This window comes from Rhipicephalus microplus, chromosome 2, assembly GCF_043290135.1.
Source record: "Rhipicephalus microplus isolate Deutch F79 chromosome 2, USDA_Rmic, whole genome shotgun sequence".
Taxonomy (NCBI): domain Eukaryota; kingdom Metazoa; phylum Arthropoda; class Arachnida; order Ixodida; family Ixodidae; genus Rhipicephalus; species Rhipicephalus microplus.
The window spans coordinates 130,047,963-130,057,254 of record NC_134701.1 but is presented as its reverse complement, the minus strand read 5'-3'; the positions used below and the strand labels follow the sequence as shown (position 1 = coordinate 130,057,254).

General features: G+C 47.6%; 1 non-coding gene across 1 annotated transcript; it reads right to left on the bottom strand.

Moving 5' to 3' along the window:
* Positions 1-8,592: 8,592 nt before the first annotated feature.
* Positions 8,593-8,665, bottom strand: TRNAA-AGC (transfer RNA alanine (anticodon AGC)). The gene has a single exon. It is a non-coding gene; the product is annotated as a tRNA-Ala (tRNA).
* Between the last annotated feature and the right edge of the window lie 627 nt (positions 8,666-9,292).

The following is a 9,292-nucleotide window of genomic DNA, read 5'->3' as shown; positions in this document are numbered from 1 at the left end:
GTTGCCCCTTTTCCCCGCCCCTCGCCGTCGACGCTAGGCTGAGCCCGGTAGGGTTAGCCGAGCCGCGGTGCGTTCCACAAGAAAAGTTCCAATAATTCGGCAAAAGGACCACTTACTGAAAAAAGTCTGGTATCGACGTGATCCTCGGAAGAAACTGCGTAGAATGAAACGCAGCTCGAGCACAGGCACCACCAAAATCCTAACGAAAACATTAACAGAAACGGGAGCCGATCTTCTCGCGTCCGCACTGGTCGGCGCCCCCTGCGTCTCCTGACGGACAAGAGCACTCGAAACGACAAAACCATGCGGAGGTGGTCCACGTTGTCCGCATGAAGCCATACCACGAAAGAGAATAAAACATCTACCCCCTCGACTATTAACATTCCGAATTCACGCATCAAGATGATGCGCATTTCGGAAGGGGAGTCATGTCACAGAGATTGCTCCTACTAATTATTTTACAAAGAGGACTAACGGGACGCTATGTGAGCGTCTACAGTGCCTCGCAACTAACGAGACGCTATGTGAGCGTCTACAGTGCCTTGTAACCAACGAGACGCTATGTGGGCGTCTGCAGTGCCTCGCAACCAACGAGACGCTATGTGGGCGTCTACTGTGTCTCGCGCCTGCTCACGCATCTTTAGCAGAGCAGCTCATGCCTCGGGTGGACGAGCACGAGCCGGGAAGACTGACGGAGGAGTTGTTCAGAAAGGGACACGTAGGCGGAAAGCATTTAGCAGACTCTTCTTTGTGACATAGCTACTTTTCTGGGCACAAGTTTGCCCTCAATAATTCATTGTGTGTGTTCCCCCTCTTGTATTACGTGACAATATGTGAACCTAGCGAAACAGCCATGACCGCATCATGTGTCTGGCATGTATTCATGTTGTTACACGACACGCATGTAATGATTATCTCGTTTGGGTGTGTCATTTACCTATGTCGTCCATTCGCGTCGCGTAATACCGAGTTTGGTACATGTGAAGCTAGCGAAACAGCCACAAGCGCCGTTTCGCTAGCTTCACACTAACTGCTCGCTTAATTAGCGGGGTGATTTGCGGCAGCCGCCGCGGTCTCTTCCAAGGAAGGTGCGGTATTTGTTGTCCTCTCTCGAATGACTTACGGCGTCGTGGCGACACGACGTCTCACCATCCGACTAGGAGGGACAATGACTTGCGGTCATAGGCAGCCGACCAGTCGGCTACTTGTTTGAGGATCCAAGGAGCGCCGCTCCCTCGTCAGCTCGGGCACCAGTCACAACAGGGCCTGGTAATTTAAGTAATAGTGTACAAGAATATGCCACATTCCAGTATACTATACCTAAGGTACGAACACACTGGCGGCGCCGCGCTCTCCCGCGCGCCGCTCGCGAGACGCCGCTTTTGTCTCTTTCTCCCAACCGAGCGTCGTGGAATTTCTGCCGCCGAACGAATCACTCACTGAGCTATTTTTGCCGCTGCCGCCCGCTCCCACGCAAGCAAACCACCAATGAGCGCCTGCTTTTGCTCCCTTCCTGCTCACATCAGTGCGCCTCCTCACCCATGTTTTTTAAAGACGATAGTGTTTCTTGGGGACCTTCAATGGAAAAATTTTGGTCTGTCTGTATGTCTGTACATTTGTCTGTTTGTCAGCCCTAACGATACCTCAAACGGCACCGAACGGCCAATCCCATCTGCTGCGCCCACCAATATTGCTCAAGGTTTAGCGTTTATAGTTGCGCGATTGTCAATATTGCGCATATCTGAGGCGCCATAACAACATGTCTATGTTTATGTCTGCCTTTATACTAGAAAAGGACACACACAAAACACTCTAAGGACTGTATACCGTTTAATGCGCTGCGCTGACAGTGCAACGCGATGCTCAAGAAGGTGTTTCCAACGCTTTGATACGACGGCACGGTGGTGGCACCTGCCCATCGCTTTCCATTTTACACCTTATCACCTTCGTGACTGGCGCGCATCTTTCTCCGCGGTCGCGCATGCCTTCGTTTTTAAGGATAACCGCCAAATGGCGCTCGTGTTTAACGTTCCTAGATGCACTTGTTCGCCTCCGTTACATGCTCGAGGCACTCTAACGCAGCGCCTTCAGAATGCCATTCACTGATTTTCTTGCGCAGAACATCAAATAAACGTTTTGTTCACTCTCTCCAGACGCAAGACTATCATATTTCGACGACAATTACAGTGTAACATGTAGATTCGGGCAATTTTTTTTCCCTCTCCGTCTGTCGCGGAGAACACCGTAGCCGTGAGGCGGCAGCTAGCAAGTGGGTGCGCGCGTCTCGACATGTCCATTCTTGTCTCGCCAAGGTCCCTAGATAAGACAAGATGTGCGACTTCTTTCATCTAACGACCTTAGTCTCGCTTTTCTCGCGGCGCCGCCAATGTGAAAAGCGTGCCGCTGGCTGCCGAGCGGAGGCACCGACGGGCGCGACGCCGCCGCGGCATGGTTCCCGCCAGTGTGCTCGTACTGAGCAGATGTTTCTTTTCGCTCATCACTATCTATGTGGAGCAGTCAGAACTTTTGTGCTGGGAGTCATTATATCGACCCTTCTGGTGCGTTTTCGCCATCGCGAAGTTCCGCATGAAGTCCCCAGTCGATACGATCGTCTCACGCGTTTTATGTTGTATGATGGCAGCCGTCGCGGCTCAAGCTATGAGGACAGGCGCACGCCGTCGTCCGTCGCACGGAAGGCCCGGCGGGGAGGGGGCAGCTAGGGGTGGTCCTTGAGGAGGTGGGGCAGTGGCTAAATGTCCTATTGAAAAAAACGTTCACCTTACGAGTGGTGGATTCCACCAACCACCATTTTGGTGGATTATGGCCGTGGAATTTTTGGTGGCACATGGTGTATGGTGGCGTATGTTGGAGTGGATAGTGGATGGCGCGCTCCAGCCGGCAATGGTGGAGCGCAAAGCAGCGTCAGAACCACCGTGACGAGCTGCCACTAAAGAAATATTAAAAATTTTTGTATAAAAAAGAATGTAGCAAGCACCCGTAAAAAATATAATGCGCCAGCGTGAGATCAAACCTGCCATCTCCGAACTTCGAACTGAGCGCACTAACCACTGCGTCACGCCGACAGATGGCGTCATGGCTGTTAAAGAAGTAGTCAACTCACACAGTCACTGTTTACTTCAGGTCTGTTTGTCGTTTATTTGGGAGGGACGGGTTATGCACCTGCTACTAAACTTCGCACATTTGATAAACACGAAAAACTGCTGCCTGTAACGATTGCCACTGCGATAATGGCAACGGCGCTATGTTTTTGTTACAAGTTACAACCGCAAGAAAAAAAAAAGCAATTCAGTGAACTGAGGATCAGGTAGAGTTTATCGGTGGTTACTGGCAAGTTTATTATCCGTTTGTCACTCCTTCCAAAGGGCGATATCAGTTCAGCCTTTATTACGCTTCTATGCTCATTCGATAGATACGCCCACAGAATTGATTTTAATGTTTTTCGCGAAACGCACACCGCAGTCGTGCCAGCGCACCGCTGTTGCTCTGTCGTTAAGAACAGCTACATAACGGCTTGTCCAAAACGAATGCAGTGCGCCAAAAACATTATGCTATCATATTGGTTCAGTAAGCGTACGAATCGGTGTGTCTATGTTCTCGCATAAGAGCCAGCGAAGTGCCGGCGAGTGCGACCGGCGGCTGTCGGTGAGGAGAGGCGTACAGTCAGGTGCGATATGAACGTAATCGCACGAGCATCGACCTAGAGCGAGAACAGCGCCACGGCCCAGAACTCTTTTCTCAGGAGAGGGAAGCAGTAGGCAAGCTTCCCTCACTCTTTTTGCTTTTCCTAAAGCTGCGGTCACTCCCGTCCGTGGAAGGTTTTTTTATTTCTTTCTTTTTCTTTATATACTGGCTTCCGATAATAGAAGGGGATGGTATTTCATGCAACGCATTCTTCGCTATTATCAGTAATCGGACGGCATGAAGGCTGCATCTAGCGTGTGCATTAGGTCACTGCTGCCGTGGCAAACACTGCCCGTGATGACTACATAAGCTGCGGGCTCTCTTCAGTTTTAATTTTGCTTTTTGTTTCGCACAGTCACGTAGATGACAAAAAAAAATAGAAGGATTGTTTGAAACATGATTTATTTTTGGTTCAAGGTCATTGAGAAGTTTGAAGCACTCAGAGCATCGCGATTTTCAGACGAGAGATCATCACTTATCTTATATAATCATAACAAAGGAACATCTGAAAATGAGATGTTTTTGCAGTCACTGCAGAAATAATATCCAATATTCTTTATTGGGGACGAGAAAACTCAGGAGTTTCTCTAAAATCACTGTTACAGTACATTTAGGGCTTGCAACTTAATACTTCAATACGCCGCCCGAGCTCTCCTTCACGTCGTTTAGCCTTTTCGGGACAGAAGCTAACACAGATTTCACCAAATAGGGTCCAGTCTGAGAGAATTGCACTCCATCTCAACATGTTTCCACAAAGTGTCTGCGTCATTGTCAAATTGGTGCGAGCCAATCGTGCCTTCGTTAGTCCCCAAACAATCTCGATGATATTGAGGTCGGGGCTTTTAGGAGGCCAGCAGAGCTGTGCAATGCCAGAAGCATTTATATTTTCTTGCACTGTGGATGCATTGTGAACAGGGCAGCCATCGTGTTGGAAATAAACGCATGCGTCAGGAAATGGTCCATTGATGGCGAAAGGTAGGAGAACATCGTCGATGATCTCATTGTAGACTTCGGCCGTAAGTCTTCTGGGGGTGCAGAAGAGCGGACCCAGACCGGCATATGTTATTGCGCCCCAGACGTTGATCAATACACGCCCGCTTGCACCGACACTGCGAATGTTTTCATGCTCGCACCTGCAATAAAAGTGATAAATCCGTTTTCTACGCACAATATTCACAGTGTGGTAACTATGTAAAAAACCTTTCGTCGAGCCACAAAAATGGCATGTGGGTCAGAGAAAAACGTGAGGTACTGACTAGTCGAAGTGGGGAAAAGGGCCGAACTTGAAATGAGAGAGAAGGATAATCAATTGTAATTTATGGTAGCAGAGTGGATTGCAAGAAAAGCCAAGCACAGCTCGGCACGGCAGAAAATCAGTTCGATGGATGAGATTAAGAAGCTCGAGTGAATCACGGGACCATGGCCGGCAACAGGACCGGGTTATCTAGAGTAGTATGGGAGAGACCATTGCTGCAATTAGGTTAGTCAGGGTGATGCTGCTGCGGATTATGATGATTATGAGTACGCTCCTAAACCTAAGAGCGGTGCCAAACCGCTGTCTGTGTGAAATGATACACAAGCAATATAAACCTCACCAGCTGCCACGGACTCTCCAAACACAAAGTCGCTGGTTCCAGCAAGAGGTGAACGTCGATTTATCACTGAAGTAGACCTGCTGCCATTCTTCAGCCCTCCAATGTTCGTGCTGACGCACGAAGTCCAAACGTTTCCTTCGATGTTCACTGGTGAAAAGCGGTTTTCTAGCCGCCACGTGGCTTTTCAGACCGGCAGCACGAAGTCTTCTTCGGACAGCTGAAAGACTGAGGGAAAGGCCAAACTATTCTTTAATTTTCTTTGTTGTCGAGAAAGGGTCTTTGACCACAGCAGCTATTATCGAGGCATCTTCTTCCTCAGTTGCTTTTCTAGGCCTCCTTTGGGGTGGTGCATCTTCCAAGCGGTTTTCCTGGTAAAATGCCCGAAGAATGCGGTTGATTCTCTTCTGTGGCTGGTTCAGCTTACGGGAAATCTGTCGCTGGGACATAAACCTTCCCAAAGAAATAATTTCACGGCGTTCCTCTAATGTAAGCCGTCGAGGCATTTTCTTGCGACATGTGGTCTGGGGTCACATCCAGCATTGCAGCATTGACACCCCTGTGCGAAAACGTTTGGCGGAATTTTATTGGCTGGTGAAGTCAGCATTACGATGCGATGCTTATATTTTGCACGACATAGCACGTCACTCAAATGAAGGTTGACAAGAGCTTTCCCACAAACGTTGTTGTCGTGCGGAAAGATAACAGCCTACCAAGTTACGCTTGATCGCAACGAATGGAACATTTAGAATAGAGAGAAAGAAGGGGGAAGAGTTCGTCAACGGGGTGATTGTCGTAGCATAGAACAGCCAACTAGCGAGAGAAGAAAGTGAAATCTTGATTTTTATTCTTCCTAAACGTTCCGCTAGGGCCTCTGGATGCTATGCCGGTCGACGCTCACGTGATAACCTTCAAATCGCACCCGACCGTACCTTTGGTGGGAGTGCTGCAAGCGCGTCCAATCGATGTTTGCCGCTTCTTGCACGGACACCATACACAATAAAAAAGGCTTCATTTAGGTTAAATGATGCCGCAGCTGTGCTGTATTGTCATTTTTACTCATCAAAAGTGGATATTCTAAAACCCAGAAGCGCAGATAACACTTGTACGGGCTCTGTCGGTATGACTAACCTTTGGAAAAAATAATGGTGGTAGAACAGACTACTGAAAATCACATTAGCTGCGGCTCATCTCGATGCATGTCAAAAGTTGAAAGTTTATGCGTATTCGAACTCACTTTGTCAAACTATAGGTGCGGCTCAAACAATAGAGCGTGCAAGCATTACCAGAGTTGCGTTTCTAGCGTGGCGACATCAAGTGACCGGGCTGTGTTCTGCTCTAACATTGAAAGGGGCAATTAAGAACTGGAGCCCGTTTATTTGTCGACAACTGCGCGCCGATGTTAAACATTTATTGTCATGTTCACAGTGACAACTCCAGTCTTCTAAACATCCCAAAAAAAAACACATCGCGGATGTCAAACGGATGTAAGTAGGTGCGCGAAATGGAAACGTATTCCCGGCCGCATACTCTATGCTCCACAAAAATTGAAGCGTTGTTGACACCACAGTAATTAAAAAAAACGTACTGGAAAGCGTAATGAGCAGCGTTGGTTTCTTTTGACCGTAAACATATATCTCTGCGCATTCAAGAATGAAACACTACAAATAAGTGATTTCGCACACTGTAATGTGCTTTACATCATGCCACGGCCATCCACCAAGCTCCCATCTTGCCACCGTCATTCACCTTGCTCACCATGCCTTCCACCAAACACGTTTTGCCTCGCCACCATTAGCTGGCATTTTCCACCATCACCACCATTGGCTCACCACCACCACCACCATCTGCCATCATTTTTTCCACTCTCGCCGTCGTCCGCCATTATGCCCACTACAGTTTCCACCATATCCACTAATATTTCCACCATATCCACTAATATTTCCGCCATATCCACTATTCTTTCCACCATATTCACCAACAATTCCAGCATCAACCAATCCAGGATTTTCAATAGGCTGTACATGACACTTGATGATACTTGATATTTTGTCATACGGGAATTTCGACCAGACCACTTCAATCAAGTAGTCATTAATTAGCAGTTTGCTAAGTGAATACTTATTTAATCGTTCACTCATTATTGCCGCTTCAAATTGCGGAATGTCTTAGAAGAAATCTCTTATCGTACTGCCAAGAATGTTATCAATCAGCTGCATGTGACTTTTAACCATTGACAAATACTTCCTTCAAGACAGACAACTTTAGGGTCGCTTTTTGATTTCTTTCACAGGAAAAATGAATCCACTGTATTTGCCCCTCGAGGTGGACAAAGAGGGGCAAGGCGCTCAAGCAATGGTGCTGTTTACATAACTCTTGAAGTACAGGTCTACGTCAGCATGTTTCAGATGTTTGATTAATGTTTAGAAGTGAGGAGTCAACGTCCGTGTGCATGACTGTGGAAGAATACATGTCCCAGTTTTCAATACAATTGCCCTGCATCCACCGGGAGCCACCATTCTCCGAAAGACAAGCTGCCCCGTAAGCCTTATACGGGTGACGTGAAGCTAAATAGTCTGATTTTTAAAATCACTAGAGCCAACGTAGCCGTATATAAGCTGAGTCGGATATTTACCTTTTTCATCCGCAGAACATCATTTTTCGCGGGAAAGAGTTTTATTGAAAAAAAAATCGGCATACTTTGCAGAAAATGATTTTTTCGCAAGAAACAAAAAAAGGCAATTTTAGTTCAAAAGATATGAGGGCGTCACCTGAAGTGACCACCATGCATAAAGGGTTCACTGGTAACTTCCGGTGCAAGTACAGTTCCTTATTTCTACGGTAATTAGCGTTTAGCATTGAACATGCTCTCCTGCACTTTCAACTTAGTATGAGCAGCTTACACCTAAATATAATTAAATACATTTCGGGTCTACGGTCTAACGCGCCTTGATGACGACGGCAGCCGGAAGAAAGCAGATGTAGCATATTACACATTCAAGTCCAAACGAAGTAGTGTCATCTCAGTCGGATTGCCAAAAGCTTTAAAATATGCTGCATTTAAAATCTGACACACGGGGCTCACATTATTTAAGAAAAAAAAATAAAAAGAAGGTGGTTACTTGGGGTGACCACCGTGCTGGAAAGAGTTTTAAGGAAATCTTTCGTCCGGGTGTCTCAAGTGCTTTTGAATATACAAATTTATTTGATTGGCTCCGGTGACACCTGCGCTATGATAAGGGAACACACCACGCATGTAGAAGTCGATGAAGAAAAAGAAAAGGTCCTGAAAAAAAAGTGGAGGTGCTGGGTATCGATCCCAGTACCTCTCGCATGCTAAGCGAGCGCTCTACCATCTGAGCTACACCCCCGGACAGCATCACAGACACAGTAAGAGTGGTGTGAAACACGCACTACGTGGCTTCTAGAAAGCCGCCCTTTCCTTCGACCCAGATTGAAACCGTTTGCGGGCCCGCGCGACGTTTCGCAACCTGTAGCTGCGATGAATCTCTTCAAAGAACGAGTTCCGCCGTCTCGTGCAACATGCCTCTGTTTCTGATGGCGGACGCTGGGTGAATGTTGCATGTGCTAATGTACAATATTTCAGTTCGCTATACAGTAGATAATTGATTGATTGATTGATTTGTGGGGTTTAACGTCGCAAAACCACTAAATAATTATGAGAGACGCCGTAGTGGAGGGCTCCGGAAATTTTGACCACCTGGGGTTTTTATCGTGCGCCCAAATCTGAGCACACGGGCCTACAACATTTCCGCCTCTATCGGAAATGCAGCCGCCGCCGCCGCCGGGAATTGAACCCGCGACCAGCGCGTCAGCAGCCGAGTACCTTAGCCACTAGACCACCGCGGCGGGGCTGGAGTAGGTGATCTGTCATCGACTATTGTCCCGAAACTCACATGTCTGCTTACGCTTACGTCACCTATCAGATGCGTAAGCGATTGCCACTCACATGTTGATGCCCACTACGAATCGTTCTA